Source organism: Mesitornis unicolor, unplaced genomic scaffold, assembly GCF_000695765.1.
Source record: "Mesitornis unicolor isolate BGI_N332 unplaced genomic scaffold, ASM69576v1 scaffold1896, whole genome shotgun sequence".
NCBI lineage: Eukaryota > Metazoa > Chordata > Aves > Mesitornithiformes > Mesitornithidae > Mesitornis > Mesitornis unicolor.
In genome coordinates, this window is record NW_010192794.1 from 85,467 (window position 1) to 104,345 (window position 18,879).

At 34.8% G+C, this 18,879-nt stretch overlaps 1 protein-coding gene across 1 annotated transcript in view; it reads right to left on the reverse strand.

Moving 5' to 3' along the window:
- LOC104542780 (voltage-dependent calcium channel subunit alpha-2/delta-1-like) overlaps window positions 1-18,879 on the reverse strand; it is a gene marked incomplete at both ends in the record, with an annotated part of 141,820 nt that overhangs the window by 85,235 nt on the left and 37,706 nt on the right. The gene's annotated exons all lie outside the window — the stretch shown is intronic.

Sequence of the window (18,879 nt, forward strand, 5' to 3'; positions counted from 1 at the left end):
GCTGCATTGGTTAAGTAAATATGGGGCTAAGAAGACAGTACTGCTGAAGCTTGTAAAAGATCTGTTTTAAGTGCCAGTTCGGTATTTTTTAGTAGTTTATACCAATGACATAAAATCAAAAAGCCCTGTCAGTGAAAAGCATGTCCTGAAAGACCTGTGTAAAGGAACAGATAAACTCAAGGACATGTATAATAGAAACAGGGTTATATCTGACTGTAAGAATTCTCTTAGAAGTTGTACTTTTCAACAGTTAGAAAATAAATCAGAAGCAGAAAGTTCCAGATAGACTTCAGTATTGGTGGTGCCATTGCACATGAGACCTGGAAGCTAACACAGCTGTTGATGTTCAAAGACACTGCTTGTATCAGAAGTAGAGCTGGTGCGTATACCTACAGGTTTTATACAAAAAACCCAACCAAAGCGAGAGGGGGTTTAAAGCAATTTCACTTTTTTTAGTCTAGCAAGGTGAATAGGAGAAGGGGAGGGGACTGCTGGTCATAAATATATCAGGGTAAGGGAAGTTGCTTATTGCACAGCACCAGCTTATATCCTTGACTTTCCTTTGAAATACTTGCAGTCAAAGTTAAATGTACTTCATTCAACTCTATATGTTAATTATAGTTTAACTAGACTATTTATTAAAGCTTTTCTACAATAGATGCTGCCATAGTGTGCAGTTTCCCAGCTGTGTTGACACTATAGTTTCAGCAGTCCAATATGCAAATCCATCCTGCTTCCCTTCAAAGCCAATGGCAGAGAGCATTTTTCAACACAAAAACCATTAAATCCTCATGTCTTACAAAACCAACCATAAAATGTATTTCTAAAATTATTATTGCATAGTGACCACACAGTCTAGGAATGAGCCAAAAGAATATTTACTTTTAAAATTACATCTTATTTATGACAAAAAATGTTATGAATACATGAAGCTGTCACAGTTGCAGCATACACTTTATTTTCAAGAAAAAATAATGATGTTTTAAACCCTGACAACAAAAAAGGATTTCAATACACATCATAACAGCAGTAGGCATTCATAAAGTCAGAAATTCAAGTTGTGTGGGAAATAACAGCTGACTCCATTAGCTGAGACGTAGCATTTGCTACTGCAAGTAACTGGTCTCATCCTGCACAGGATCATTGCAGTAATCCAGGCTGATAACTTGGAAAGTCAAGAATCAAACAGCTCAACTTGAACAAAGCAACTGCAGTGAACAAGTAGGTAATCACCCCAAATATCCTGAATATCATTCCAGTACCTTAAACTTCAGAAGATGTAAAAATAATGCTACTTCTACTAAATCCACTCAAATTAAGGAGTTTGGGATTAGGAAAGGGGACCTATTGTTTTAATGGGATTAATAAATCCTCAAATTGTAAGACAGTATTTTGAATTCTGATTTTTTTTAATTTTGAATTTTATTTTTGAAAGGTTTGTTGTGACAATATATAACGCTATACTTTGCAAGTTTTTTAGGGCTCTTCCCAACTGTGGCTCAGCCTTCTCCTTTTATTAGCTGTAATATGAACAAGTTTTGGATTTTTTTTGTAGTTGTTGGGCTTTTGGCATAATCGCCCTCAGCGTCATCTCCAGAGGCCTGAAAATGAAGTCCTTGAGAGCAATCATCCCTTCAATTACATTTACATTCTTACTGAGTTTCTGGCAAGGGAACTACGATAAAAGCTGTTTTGGTGAAAATTAAGCTTTTTTAATCTGCTAAAATTGTATAATTTAAAAGCAATTTCTTCCTTTCTTTTGAGAAACTAAACATCCATATTCCTAAGGAGCACATCATATCATTTGTCTCTTTCAAAAACATGATACTAATGACTAGTAGCTGATAATAGGCTGAAACTGAGGAAACAGTCTATGGCACTAGAAAACTGAATTCTTATCTTGACTACATAAACACCGAGATTTTCAAATGTGGTGTTGCCACTCACCCCCAAAATACCAGAAGTATTAATCTGGGGGATTTAGAGAAAGAAATATCAACATAAACCTGAATTTTCTCTTCATGATGAACAGTATTCATTAACTGATATACAAGAGTATATATACAGTACTACCATACTAGGGTAAGATACAGATGAAATTATAGCCTTAAATCACTGCTGCATGATGTCAGATTTAAAGCTGCCCTGGATCAGGGTGTAACTTCTTTTAAAATATGAATATTGCTAGAGGGAAATTCTAACTCTGTGCTGCCTTAGAAAGATTGTTCAAGTTTTGTTTCAATATTTAATGAGTTCTCTATGATATTTCAAAAGAACGACTAGAGAGAGACCATTATAGAAGTACTCTCTCTTTTATGGATGACATGAAAGGGATATGGATCGTTAAATTAACAGATAATCAGGGCTTCTGAGAGAATTTGACTAATGCATTTATCATTAACTTTACAAACATGTTCTTGCAAATCAAGGAGGTTTTTTCTTTTCTCTTTTAAAATAGGATTTTAGTACATCTTTTCAGTCATCAAAGCAAAAGGTTTGTGGTATTTGTTGAGAACCCTTACACTGTGAAAAGATAAGCTAGTACTTATTTTTTTCTGCAAAGAAACTTCCTATTTTTGCCTATTTATTTTTATGTAACTTAAACAATATTTTCTGGCAGCTAAATTAAATAAATTAATTTGCATCTTCCTAGATATAATCTATGACTGCATTTGGAGGTACTCAGAAGTGACAGCATGTAAGTAGTGAATGAAAAAATGAAAATAAACTTCTGTCTTAATTTTATCTCTTAATGGATCATATAAATTAGCTAAAACCAGACTTTAGCTCCTCCCCTGTCTTTCTTGGGAAGATCTATGAGTCATTAACAGCCCAGATAACTATCTGAGATCAAAAGAGTTTTTGTCAGGTCTGGTCACAAAAAACCTACAAGGAGAGAAATCCTTCAGAACCTCCACATGACGAAAACAAACAGACTTTTGATACTTCAAACCCCATTACTAATTTACAAAGCAGAGACAAATCCATACTCTGAAGTGCATTTGAAGAATGCTTCTGGATGCATTGCTAAGTGACCGGGAGATTGATTGCGTGCTTTTTTTTTTTTTGAAGGATGCAATTTGTCCACTTGTTTTTGTGGGTGCACAAAGTTTCTGATAGTGTTAGCCACAAACACTTCTTTAAAAAGAGAAAAGGCGTACTTTGGTTTAAAATAAAAAAACTGAGCTGGACCAAAATAAAAAGACTTATATTTGTCTCATTCATTGGAAAGCTACAAAAATTACAAATTTCCTCTTAGATTAATTAACAGATAAAAATGCTTACAACAGTATTTTCTAGAAAGCTGATAAATTTATGTAAACTAGATCTTTAAAAAGAGCACAAAAAAGTTTTGTGTGCTGTATAGAATTTAAATTCCACATTTATCATTAATTTATGTATTTCCACAGTAGATCATGGTGTTTCAGCAAAATGAATTATGAAAATACATTCAAGAAATAGTGTCAGAGAATGATTAGAATAGAAAATTCTAAAAGTGAAATGTTTCTAAGATGAATAGACATTAACCAAAATTCCAAAATCCAGCACGGAAGGTAAATGCTCCAAATGTTTTTCTTTAGAAAATATTCTCTCTATAAAAGATATATGGACATATACTTAGGAAAGAGCCAGATCTTTTATCAGACAATTTATCATAAAACATTTTGCACCACAGACAGTATCTCTGCCATCATCAGAAAGAGTAAGAGAACCTTTAGCCTTTCAGAGCTCTGTGTTATGACAGCCTAAAGGGATCAACGTGTACTTTGTGTAGACAAAAAAGGGTATCTCCAGTTTTTCAAGATTTGGTAAATTAACAAGTTAATGACATGTTACCTTTTACATCAGAAGCTACACTTGTTTAGGAATTTTAAAACAAAAACAACAAAAAAAAGCCAACCAGCAACTTTTTTCTTAGTTTATGTAAGAAATCTGCCCTAACTTTGAACTGAATCTGGTAACGGCTGATTACCAGCACACCAAAGACAGGGTTTTATTTTTTCTCTGCTTCTGTTATGATCACAATCCCATTACCATATCTTTTTGCCTTCTATTTGCATGATGGTGATGATAATTTCCAATATTCTGATGCTGAACAAAATGTGCAAAGAATGTCTGAGAGATCACAGAAAGAAAAATGGCATGAACTAAAGATATATATATTAAAAAAAAATTAAAAATATAAAAAAAGTACTTTTGTCATATCTAAAATGATGCAACAGTGTTTTGGTATAATATACAACAAAACTCTTTTTAAAACAACTGATAATAACTGTAGATGGGATGAGGTACACTGGAAAATCATAAGGGAACTGATCTCTCTTAACATTTGCAGAGCATGCACGTTTCCCACATGTCAAAGAAAAGGAAAGGAAATTAAAAAAAAAAAAAAGATGGGAAAATAAAGGAAACAAGCACACCTCTTAACAATAACTGCTATTTTATATGCCCTCTAAGTGTGGTCCATATTTTGTATAACAAGCCTGTTGTTGGAGCCAAACAGCTTCTTGCTTTGTGAAGCTGCTGGAGCATGTAACTCATTCTGAGCACACCAGGCTGCTTCAAAGAGGGGGAAATGTTAACTTCTATATCAGTAATTTGCAGTAATAGAAAGGTGTTACTAAATCAATGTCTCATCTGGAAAATAAATGTTTCCATTTCACCTTGCACTTAAGCTAGCGGCAAGAGGTTATTATCCTGTGACTTTCTATTAGATCAGCACAGTCTCAGATGTCCATATGCAGCAAACACTGCCAAAGAGACTAAACACTATTTTCCAGGCTCATTTAAAAAACAAAACAAAACAAAAACAACAACAACAACAAAACCCACAAACAACAAAACAGTGCAAAGTTTTTTTGCAGGTGATCAAGACTTCTACCAGCCAGCTTTGCAACCTGTCATCCTGGTAATTCACAGATAACTCAATATCCAAATTGTTTGAGACAATCTGGACACTTTACGCATTCCAAAAATTCTTCACCAAGTAATTAATCACTGTACTACAAATATTTAATCTAAGAACTCATGCTGCCTAGTTTTTAGATAATATTTTGATCTTATGGCATGCTTGTACAAGTTAAGAGACAATCACTATAAACAGGAGATGGGCAATGACTCCTCAACATCATGCAGCTTGTTGAGGGCAAACATGTAATTGAGATTAACCCTTCTCAAGCACTATTAGGGAGGATTAAGTAAAAAAAAAACACAAAAAACTTGGAGAAATAACTCTAATAAACTCAGAAAAACTTTCCTGCTTCTAAGATCAACCGTTATTTTTCCAATTCTTTTCTTTTCTAAAAATCAGAACACAGAGAACAAGCTAAAGCAAATAAATAATGGAGTTCAGAACTGAAGTCAGCCTTTTAATTGTTGTATGGTACAATTAATTAGAGAGAAGATAGTGATCATTTTTTTCAAGTAAGTAAGAATTCAAGAAAAATGTAATGAATAATTGTCCGTGGATACTCTGTAGCGAAACTGAGTCCCAAGACTTCTAGAATGTGAGTTTTCATGTTTCCATACTGGATCTATAAGGTAAGAAGACCCATATGGTTGAGCTCAAGGTTCCACACGAAAGCAATTTTCAAGACAACAAGTTTGAAGTGAGTTCCCAGAGGTTTCTGACTTTAAGCTTATGTCAAATAGCAGTACGGAACTCCTTTTATAACCAACTACTATTATGAAATGGATTCAAAGAAGGTTGTAAAAAACAATCTCACAGAAGAAATTATTGCTCATAAAGCTTCTCTGAGAAACACTTTACCAAGACATGAACAGTATTTATATACAAGCTATCATAAATTGTACCGTACCTTGAAGAATTCAGAGAAATTATATTATGTGGTAAACAAAATAGAATACATTGACATCATATTTTGTATGCCTAACTAAATGCAACCAGTCATTACATTTATTTTGTTGTACAAGAATACTGAAAGCTGTTGTAAGATGTTATGGCTATACAAAAAGCCTTTGTTTCTTTGTTTCTTTGACCGCATCTGGAATATTGTGTCCAGTTCTGGGCCCCTCAGTTCAAGAAGAACAGGGAACTGCTGGAGAGAGTCCAGCGCAGGGCTACAAAGATGATCAAGGGAGTGGAGCATCTCCCTTCTGAGGAGCGGCTGAGGGAGCTGGGGCTCTTTAGTTTGCAGAAGAGGAGACTGAGGGGAGACCTCATTCATGTTTATAAATATTTAAAGGGTGAGTGTCACGAGGATGGAGCCAGGCTCTTCTCGGTGACAAACAATGATAGGACAAGGGGTAATGGGCACAAGCTGGAACACAGGAGGTTCCACTTCAATTGGAGAAGAAACTTCTTCTCAGTGAGGGTGACAGAGCACTGGACCAGGCTGCCCAGAGAGGTTGTGGAGTCTCCTTCTCTGGAGACATTCAAAACCCGCCTGGACGCCTTCCTGTGCAACCTCATCTAGGCGTTCCTGCTCCGGCAGGGGGATTGGACTAGATGATCTTTTGAAGTCCCTTCCAATCCCTAACGTTCTGTGATTCTGTAATTCTGTGATTTGTGTGGTTAGGTAACATTGGCCAGGAAATAATAAAGCTATGATAAGCAGCTAAACCTGTGGACCCTGAGCTGCATGTAGCTGTTATCAGTTGAAAGGATTAAACATTCTCCACTTCACACCTGAGCACGGTATTTAATTGCCAGTAGGGCTGCCGCTATATTCAAATTCACAACGTCACACAACAGTTGAAATTGGAAGGGATGTCTGAGATCACCCAGTTCAAGCCTCTGCTTGAGGGTCAGCTACAGCAGCTTGTCCAAGATCATGTCCAGTTGGGTTTTGAATATCTCCAAGGATAGAGACTACACAACCTCCCTGAGCAACTTGTGCCAGTGTTTGACCACACTCACGGTGACAAAGCTTTTTCTTGTTTTGAGACAAAATTGAGTGTGTTTTAATGTATGTTCATTGCCTCTTGTCCTGTCACTGTGTCCTACTGAGAAGGGCCTGGCTCTCAGACTTTTCTTATCTGTAATATGCTCAAGACCTGTAATAATCCAGTAAGTTAGTATCCTTCTTGCACTGGAGAACCCGGAACTGAACACAGTAGTCAAGGTGTGGTGTCACCAGTGCTGAGGACCCCCAGATACTTCTCAGCAAAGCTGCTTACTAGCCAGACTCCAGCACGTACTGGTACCAAGGTTATATCTCCCCAGATGCAGAATTTTGCATTTGTTCTTTTTAAACTTCATGTCAGGCCATTTCTCCAGCCTGTTGAGGTTCCTCTGAGTGGTGGCACAACTCTCTGACATATCAGCCTCTCTTCCCAGTAAATTCCTGACTGTGGGAGAAAGCAACCCTTTCACAACATCACCAATTCAGTTCTGTGCTGTGCAGTAATAAGTAACTGCCACTTCCCACTTAAGAATTATTCCTGGGGCACTCTTCCCTGATTATCCAGGGAAATCCAGTACATTGTGACTTTTGGACACATGAAGAATTTCCCTATGGATCTACATGGACTTGCACCTCACTATGTATTCACTGTTGTAATGCAATGTTATACAAGTCTCAGTAATAATAACTTTTGCAGAAAAATATGCTTGAAATCAAAGATAGTCCACTTTTGACATCAAAATGTTCCATATTAATTTCAAATAACTCTTCTATATAGAATCAAAACTCTTTTTGTGAAAGTATAACCTGCACGCTGTAATCTTCCTACTAGACAGAAAAAAATCCAAAATCCTATTACCCTCAGAGAATAGACTAACAACATGCAGACTTGATTCTGCTTATATTCTACATGTAAGTTTATGCAATAATTACCATATAACAGAATTTAAGATCCTAACTATAGTTATTTTTAAAAAAACATTTTCCTTTTTTTCCCCCTTCTTAAAATAGGGCCTATAAGATGATAGAGTGCTGCAGTCTGACTTGGCAGATTCTTCACACATGGCAATCAGCACCAAATCTGAGGTACATCTGGAGAGTGGGTAAGGGAAAAATGTATTATGGTTGACAAAATGATAAATAACAACAAATAGACATTTTAATGTACAACTTTATCAAATACCTCATCTTTAAGTTAAAAATAACAAGAATTTTTGCATTCTATTATCGAAAGAAAAATAACAAAACAGATTCCAGCAAAAATAAGAGCTCCAATTCATCAAAATTGACAACATTATAAAAATAAAGTGATGTTTACCCTATATTTGTCCACTGGAAGACACATTTGCTCAAGTATGTGGCTTAACACAATTTCATCGTCAAGTATTATATCATTTCTTCTATGTGTGAACAACAAAAAATAGCATTTCAGAAAAAAACAACATGATTAAAGTCAAACACTATCTACATTTGTTGACCTAACAATAAATGTTGCAACTATCTAGCTTGTATGTCAAAACATGGTATTCACATTGCATCAAGATTTTCAAAATGCAAAGAATTTCCTGGTTGTGTAATGTAAATTTCTCATGCTGGTGAGAAGTACAGGAAATGAAATTTAAAGTTAATAAAGAAATACTTTAACAGTGACATTCTGTATCTCTCAGCTGATCCCTTGTAAATATACTGCAGGCATCCTTCAATGAAATCTCATTTATTCACTGTCCGTGCTATTACATTCAAGCTGGAACTAATGGAATTTATAGGACACAATTCCTTCTCATTTATAAGTTGTTAATAGGAAATAATTTGATTTCCCTATTATTTTACTGTCAGAAAACATCCAACAATTTAACAGCAATGTGTAATTTTAACCACTATTTTAGGATTTTAAATTCTTTTCCTGTTATATTTTTAACTACAAATGCGACTATCAAATATTCATAGGAAAAGCAGATAATATGTTAGTATGAAAATATCAGCATCTTTTTCTTTATTATTTAGATGCTTCATGTGAATTCCTAGTCCATCTAAAATCAGCACACTGACTTCAACACAGTAAAGAGAGTTTGAGTTAATTCATAATCTCACTGTATCTATACCCTTAAGTTTCATTACAAAATCAGATTTAGTGTTACATCCAAGTTGAGAACATGTTAAGATAAACTAATCAATTGACCTGCAGTTACCTCTGAGAAAAATACTGTCAAAGTGCAAATTTAGATCAAGCCATCAATACCATGTAAGAAGGCGAGGAAGCATGTGACTTGATTAGGAAACTGAAAAATCAGTAAAGATATGCTAAAAGTCTTGCAAGAGATGCAAAAATCTGAGATATTTAGTGTCATATGGCAACAAAATAAGATTTGTAGGTGACGATCTTGCAGGACTGCAGTTTTATGCTGCTTGTTTTACCTACGTTCTTTGTGTCTGTGATCATATTATTCTAAAATGTATATGTAATCTATATATCCAAATTTTAATGAAAGCTATTGTTTAAAAATTGAGATTAATTGTAATTAATACATAATGAAATAAATATTCAGTAATTTGTATAGAAATCTAGTCGTCATTTATAACTACCAATGATAGATATCATAAACTTCTAATGTGTTGATAATGTTATTTCACAACTCAGTCATCACATAGTGATGTGAGAGACTGTCACAGCTAGTACCATAGACAGTATTCCTTTGCATATTTATTAAATGTAAAAAAACCTTAGTCATGAAGAAATTCTGTCAAGCATCAAGGGTAACAAGAATGCCGATGCAGAGTGTTATACTATTTACATCTGAACAAGTGACTGGCCTTTTTTCTGAGAAAAAATGATACAACACAATCCTCTCAGAGACTGTATTTCAGTTTTACAGAATCAGAAATATCAAAGTCACAGGGACCATTGCACTGTATCACTTGGGTCTGATTCATCAATAAGGTACATCACAAGCGTCTCATTCAGACATGGCAATTTTGGAGTACATTCATGTAGAGAGGGTAAAAGTCTAGGGCCTCTGAACTACAGAAAGTAAAACCCACGGCCAAATGCAGACACGTTCATATTTGGAACCTTAGCAAATTAGCAACAAAATTGACAGTATTTGATATTACACCACCCAAAAAACTGAGCATTTCTATTTGGATGCAACAAAATTACATTGAAGCAATGTACAAAATTCATATTTGGTATGTCCAGGCTGACTGTTGAAACTTTATTTTCTACTGTCCCAAGAAAGGGTTTTAATTGTCAAAAATGTTCATATAATCATATTTGATCATTTCTAACAAGGAATATCAGTATTGACCTTCCACAAAGAACCACAGGAATATAAATAATTCGTAAACGTTTGTTACTGCCATAGCGTTGCTACCAAAATCGGTTTTCATTCTGCTGGCTATATGCAAAACAGAAGACACCAACTGACACTACCACCTTTTTGGACCTTCCCATATTCACAGATTCATGTATCTCTGTAAATGAGTTCACATGGTAAAGTATCAACATTTAATTTGCAAGGCTTTAAAGATGTACTTGCTTTTTGCATTCCTAATCTTTTTTTCTTAGTCCTCTTTGCCAAGCTTTATTTGACTTTTTTTTTTAATATATATTTTTTGAGCTTTTCTGTCAGTCTGCTTTGGAAGATTTTCTAATCTAAGATTTCATTATCTTCTTTCCTTCAGCTCTGAATGGTCTGTCACTTGCTATACTCATCATGCTGAGCTACCCACTTGAGCTTTTGATCTTCAGCTGCCAACTGCGAAGGCCAAGGTCTAGATTTTTTTTTTCCTTCCCTATCTTCTTCTTTTTTCCTGTGGTCAGCAACTACTTATTTTTTTTCACATCATAAAGTAAGGTGCTGACCTGAATGGGTCTGAGTGCTTTCAAATGCTACTGGAAATGAATGAATACCAAGGACATGCAGCCTTTCACAGAAACAAGCCAAAAGGTTAAAAAATGTTAATAACTTAACACAAAAAACTCCTACAGAATGAACAGTTATACAGAGGATTGTTTTTAAGTGTGGTGTGTCCAACTGCATAAACCAAAATAATTTTAACAACTGTAAGCTGAAAGTTGACTTACAATGAGACACATGACCTTGTTTATTAGAGGTAACTATTATCATGCTGATTAATAGAAAAGTGCTGGTCTCATTTTAAAACAGATGCTTGGGTTAATTAGTTTTGTATGTGTTGAGAAACTGTGCATTTACTTGAAGGAGGTCTGCCAGGCAGAGGCTGGCTTCAACAGAAAGGGCAGGAAATGGTTGCAATGAAACATCCTGTCTGAGCTTAGAACTCCTGCCAAGAAACAGATACTTCAAGCACAAATGTACTTTAATACATAAATTGCTTATTCATTTTCATTCAATTAATTCAGAATTCAGTGTAAATCCATACAAACATATCCACTGGATAATGTTAAGAGTTTTGTTCCAGTACACTTCCTCATTGAAAATTATCCTAAGGAGACAAAACTGACGAATATTTGTTTAGAAAGGGACTGAAATGAATATTGTTTTAAAATTGTTGATATTTATTGTCAAAAGTTTATATTTTGTGAAATAACCAACTATTAAAGATATCCAAAACAGAAGTCAAAAAGAGAGAGGGGACTCCAGGGGGAAAGGACACGCTGAAGATGCCAAAGCTATAAGATGTCTTAAGCAGAACTACTATCTTAAGCAGAACTATGAAAAAAAGCGATCTATTTATGAAATATTACCCAATGGGGATATGAAAGATTACTAGAGATGCACTTAGAGAAACTGGAGAAATCCTAAAGGTGATAAAGCAAGACAGACAACTGAAGACATGCAGACTTTTGCTATATGAGATGATCAGAAGAATGAGCTGTAAATAAGATGGCTAGAAGTTAAAAAATGACTGTGAGGAAACAGTATAGGGGCATATTGCCTCCTGGAGGAGAAAAAGAACTGAGGAATCCAGAATCCTCACTACAGAATGAGAAAAGTACTCATAATCTATATGCAAGAGGGAAAAAAAATGGAAGAAATGCAGACTCAAGCAGAAAAGAGGAAAAGGCAGCCAAGAGACCAGAACCCATGAAAAATGAAAATAAATAGATATAAAATGAAAAAGAAAGAAAATGCAGAAAGAAAAAGAAAAGACAGGAATAATTTCAGATTGTATAAAAAAAAACAACAAACCCCAACAGTCTATGAGTGCAGGCTACATCAACAGGATGGAAGGCAAGTGCTAATCCAAAGAACTGAAGATTACATCATGTGCCAGTTACAAATTGCCTATACTGCAAGCTTAAAAGGATCTCAAAGGGAGTGTACTGGAATTCTGGTCTTTCCCTTTCACCATCTAGCTTTCTCATTTCAAAACTAAAACTGTGTATATAATTTGTGAAGATGATACTCCTTTAGAAATAATAACTACAACACTGGATAATATGCTACAATTATAGTAGAGAAGATATACTCTGATCCATTTACCCAGTGCTGATTTCAGAAGCAGTTTCTTGGTAAACAACCCAGATAAATTTATCAATAGGGATATTTCAAACAATATGCATATGTATTATCTTTTTTTAAAAAAAATATCTAACATGGCTAGTCTTTTCAGAATAAAACACTTTAAATCTTAATTTTTATCTCCTGCACATCTTTAATTTAACAACTTTATTTCATTTTTTTCTGAAAGAGTCAAATGAATTAAATATTTTTAGAGTATAGGATTATAAGGATTCATAATGTAAATCCCAATAACCCAGGGATATAATTTTTAACCAGAAGAGGATAAAAAAATCATAACTCAAAGCTAGGCTGCCATCAACAGAGCAAAATTTGCAGCTGTGGTATCACAGACTGGAAATACAGGACTTCTGAAATGTGAGGACAAATTAGTTAATAATGGGATTTACAAATTTCAAACTTTTTTTACACTGCAAAGCTAAAAAACAGATTCCTTTCCAAGGGGGAATCTTTCAGCACTCTGTTGATATTAAGTATATGAAACCATTTAGATACTAAGGCCATGACAAACCACAAACACATTTCTAAAAATCTTAATGAGCAGAGAGATGGTTCTGTAGGAAATATTTCATATTTCCAGCGTGAAAAAACTGACAATCTGAGGATCGTATTTTTATTTTTCTTCCTCATAATTTGTGTGGGTCAAGTAAAGAATAAAAACTAACTCTTCTTATTCTAATTATTATTTTTATGTGTATGGCAGCTATCTACGTATGTATCAAGGCACCTGTTACCAATGTATGTTAGTTATTTTATACAGCATAAACATACAACAACATACATACATACTTACAACATACTAATACATTTAAAATATCTTGTCCTCATCTTTGAGGATTTGCATATCTCTGTGCTCTGCACTTGCAGCCCAGATACCACCATTGGACATGGCAGAGATGCAGGGGTGGAGGCAGAAGTTGCCTGCACAGTCTCGTCAACTCTTCTACAGCTCTGCACAGGGTCACAGCGGAGGTAAACTTTATAGCTCAGAGCATAGTTGGCAGCTTGTGTGAGAACAGAGAAAGGGTAAAAAAAAGAGATAGGCTTCAGTTATCCTTCCCTCCTCCTCTCCTTTCACATCTCAACATACTGAAATTGAGAATAACAACTGAGTAAAAAATAAGAAGGGAACCTTCTTTGAGAAGAGGGGAAAAATGAACTGATAGACTAGGAGGGTGACCAAGGAATATTCCCAAACTTCTCATACTTCCATTTGAAGAAGGTTTTAAGGTCATTTAGACTGAACATTTTTTATTGTTTTCCCAAGAAGTACTTCATATAAATTGATATTTTCATGTTAGACATTAGTTAATTCAAGCAATTCAGCATATTTTTCCTGGTAGTCAACTTAACTCATCATATCTACTTATTTGACATACTGAAACACATCTCAACATTTCATTCTGAGCTTGCAAATATGACAAATATTTCTTCCTACACTCCCTTATAGTTGTCTAGAAACAGTTTTGAAGAAGTAATTATACAAAAATTCCTGTGAATGTTAAGACTTATTTGTGCTGTGAATTTACATTTATGTAAAGCCTGAGCAACCTTGGTCTTCCTCTGCTTCAGAACAAGTTTGAGAACACAATTGCCATCATGCACATCAACAGAGGCTTTTAGGTGATGTAGCTGAAGGAAGGACTGAGGTGATATTTTCCCTTCCTTGAGGACCAATACAAAGCCTGGACAATGTATCAACCTATTCCATAAAGCTAAGCCAGATTTATAATACAAAGCAACCTTGCAATGGTTTCCACATAGGGAGAATTCCATGGCCAGAATCAATAGCTCTCTCAAGATCTTCATTTAAATGGTCTTTTTTTTTTATATATGTCCAATAATAAAGATCTACTGATAGTCAGTGTTCCTCTCTACAGTCTGTATTGCAAAATGCAAATACCCCCATTAACTATTTTTGCCAGCAGAATTTGGCCAACATTACTGCAGAGCCAACTCCCCCCTCTTGGTACAAGAGTATTCAATACTAATTGTTATTTCAAGCTGTGCGTAAGAGAGAAAATACTGCAAAAGGAATGGAAAGAGATCTGAAGAGCAGCAGTAATCATCTGGCCTCCAAAACAGATTTTGGCAGTATGCACAGCTTACACATTTATTACTCAGTCAAGCAGCCTAACAGACACCGGAATCTCAGGATGAGGATACAATGTCCAAGATAATTCTGGATACACACCACATTTGATAGTCAAGAAATCTGCAGTGAAAGGCAGCTACACTGAATGATAATCAGCATTCAATTCAATAAAATTATTTTTCACACATTTTATTACAAACTGTGAAAATTAATGTTACACAATTAAAAAAAAAAACAAACCACAAAACCCACAAAAAACTCCCCACCAAACAAGAAAGAACACAAAGTTCTTTTGGCACATTTATGCCTAAAAGCCTGAGTTTTCAAAATCAAAGAACTCTAGAGAAAACATTCTGAATTTATCTTAATTGTACAGTTTTCTATTTTATTGAAGCCAGAACCGTAATGACCTGTTTAACCAGATATAATGAGTTTGGATTTTGGTAGAGCTTTTCATGTCTCACCATGATGTTAAAAGTATTAAACAAGTAGCAGATCATATCCACTGAATATTTAGAAAGACTGTATCATGTCAGAGACATATGTGGATCAACTGCTGGTTAAAAGAACAGGAATGAAATAATACAGAAAGTTTGGTAGTTGATGGTCACCAAAGGAGACACTGTGAAAAAAACCCACAGCAATTGGTTAAGGGCATGCCAAGGTTCATGCTGCTTTATAGGAAACCCAAATTCAAATTTTTTAGTGTTGATTCTTTTACGTAAAATGGGTTTATATTTTATAGCCGGTACCTGCAAAATAGCATGCACCTAACCAATTTAGTCTTTCAAGGCAGAATAAATTAACCTTGGTTAACAGTCTTTCCTTATCCTACCTTATTGTCTGTCATTTTCAGAAATACAGAAAGTGAAGAAATTGTTCCATTGTACAAAAATTCCAGTCAAAGAGATAAAATTCTAGTCAAGATAAATAATGTTGCAGCATCAAACCAGAATTTTTCAAATTATACCTTAAAGTTCTGATTGCTGCAGAGTACTAAGTACTGTTATGTCAAAACACTTTATCAGTAGCTGAATATTTACAAGTATTACGAACCACTACAAAGCTAAAATTGATGTCCACTACCAAACTTGCTATCAAAAAATAATTTATACCCTGGAAGATTTTAAGGAGCAGGAAAATTTCGATTGTCGTCCCAATAAACGGAGGGTATGTTTAAACAGTATGTATATGTTATGCTCATTAAGCTATAAGACTCATCAATTAATCATAACTTTATTTATGACTGTTTTAATGGGTTCTGAGCAGGGGAAGCCTTTTTTCTTGCTAGCAGCTGTCCAAACATATTCAAAGTGATGTCATTATGTTCAAGACACATTACTATCAACCTGACACTTTAATCAAGTCTTCAGTGCTAATCAAGCAGTGACATGTGGAAGCAATACTTCAATTTCTCATTTAGGGCAAGTAAAGCAGGAGTAACCACACACAAAAAAAGCAATCGTTGTTTGTGTGCTTTGCCTGACACCTTTCCTCAAACTACACCACCAGTCCAGACTTACATCTAGAGCAGCCATTGCAGCAGATGGTGCTTTCCGCAGAAAGGGCGATGTGTGGTGGTACCCACAAGGCAGATTCACCTCACCTGTCTCATGCTGAGGATTTCCTCTAATTTCTGGCCTGCAGTTCCCATATTCTGCTCAGGGATAAGCAGGGAACAGTTTTAATGGGGATTTAGAAATAATACTTCTGTTATTACTAATAGAAGATGCATGACTAATTTCCAGTGCACATGACCTGAAGGTCTGTTCTGTTTTCAGCAGCAGATTGATTTTATTTCAAAACCTAAATAGGACTCTTGAAAAACACTGAATTAAAAGCCTGATTTGGGTCTATTTTACTGGAATTGCCCTCTCCTGCAGTGGGACTTTAATCCTCAGAAACCAGCAAATAAATGAACTCCTTAGGCTTTTCCCTGTCTCTACTTAGATTCTGACACCAGATACAGGGAAAAGCAAAAATAACTTTCATAATATTTCTTTCTGAAATTAAATAAGCCACAAAGTAATAACTTGGATGTAGTGAATAGATATTTTGTACTGATGTAGCATGTACTTCTATAGTGAAATAAAAGGGGCTACTTCACAAGAAGCTCACCATTGTATTTCAAAAATAAGCAAATCACTACATAAGTAGGAACACAAAGAATACTGATTTATAGAACATTCTAGTGTTTTGGGTTTAAATAGGTGGTGCACTATTAGAGAACTACTGGCTAAACTAGGGATGGATCCACACACTCAGAATTTCATATGACAGAAATTTGATACTTGGTTCATATTTAGAAAAACAAATAATAACTGAAAAAATGAAGACTGAATACAGAAGACAAAGTGTGATCAACAGATCCAAGTGAAAATTCAGATTTCAGAACATATGTGGCACTAACTGTAATTGTCCCTTTCCCTTAGAGACAACAATCTGCTACTGTAAGAGGCACTGAAAGAGAAAACCAATCTCAAGGAAGAGTATGCAAGTCAAATATCTAACTATTAAAACCTATTCAGTGAGATCCAAAGCAGAATTCTTTGTTTCTCTTGGCAACCTACAAAGCTTATACAATAAGGGAGAATGAAATCCTCTTTTCATGGTGTAATTCAGTAAAAAAAAAATTGGTTTCCAAGCAATAAAAGTTGTAAACTGTGTCTCATCCACTATTTCTCACAAGGATTTGTTGCAATATCTGTTTTGTAAATGTTCACTAGCAGACTATGATGTAGACAAGGATTTGAAGATTTATTGCAAACTATTTTCTAAGTGTGCAACTGTTCCCTACTGTAATAGGCAATGAAATCTCTGTCATGAAGTCACAGTTTAGCTCACATGAACAGGAATAAAAATGACAAAAGCATTCAAGATACGTTCTCAGTCTTTCTAAGGTAATAAAAATTGCTTGTAGATAGTATTGCTGTGAAAAGAAAATTAAACTCTAGGTTTAGACATCTGTTGGTGAACGACTACATTGCAATTGCTCACTCTGTTTCACATAACACATGAAGTTTGTTACTGTAAAATAAAAGCTGGTGACAATTTTGTGCTTATTGATATGAAATCTGTGATTTTTAGGTATTGTCAAGCTGTTATCTCTGCAAACACCATCTGTAACCAAAATTCACCCAGCTACACAACACGAGGATTCTGCTGACACAGAATTACAGTCTTCTTGGTAATTTTCTAGGCTTCCACATCTCTGGTATCACGAATTTCTCATGTATCATATATGTTTCACATGCATTTATCCCTCTCTCTTAAAAAAACCCCAAACATTTCTGCCTATTATAATTTTTATTAGATACTAGAGTTGTGCCTTTCCTATGGAAGTCATAGCCTGTCTTCATTTTTAGGTTAATGGGTCGCACAGTAACATTATCTAGCATGTGTTTTTAAAGGAAATAAGTGTCCTTAGAAATATCATCTAAAATGTTAATTCAACAGAGCAACAAAATATTTTTTACATACTCTTATGATGACAATCTTATATCAAACCTCACATGGTGTTTACAAATATCCTAATAATTTGAGACAAGTTATTATAACATTTTAAAAGGAAAGTATCAGTTCTCTTCAAACAAAGGAACATGGCCCATCTTTTCCACATAATCCTGCAATTCAGGTGCACTTTACCACTTATTAAAGCCAGAATCCCAGAATAATCTTCCAGGTCTGTCAGTCAAGCACACCACATAAGAATATGAGCTACTAGAGTTCTTTCCCCCATCATAGTGACATTTCCATTTTCATCCCCATGTCATTTATATAAGCTGCACATAACCGTGGCCATGAATTTAAAAGAGCTCAGGTCACATTAGGGTGTATTTCCTCTTGATGAGATTTTGAAAGAGGAGAAAGACTGCATACTTGAAATTAGGACCCTAAATAAAAAACAAAACAAAAAAACCCACCCAAACAAAACCAAACAAAACAACAAAACCCTTAAAAATACCGATTCCACTTTTCTTCCCCCCTTCTTAAAATATGCAGTCATTTTGAATATTTTTGAATGATTTTTTTCTTGATGACGATAACAGAAAAAGGAACTTATTTTCACCTTGAAAGTTAACTTAAATACTTAATTTTGAAATACAGTTAAAGAATCCTCAGCAAAATATCTATCTATCTATCTATCTATATATAGATAGATATATATATATATATATGTATTAATTTTGACACAGTTTGGAAATAATTTATTCAAATCCTCTGCTGAAGTCTGTTACTGCAATTCTGGAAATGCACTGTATGCAATATAAGTACTACAATCTCGCACAGCATGTTATTTGCCTGAACTCTGTATGCTTCTGGCATATGCAAAAATGCTTTCAGTACTCATCTCTGCCTAAGGCCAAAACCATGTAAAGAAGAGCTGTCGAGAATTGTTTGTAGTAAATGAGGA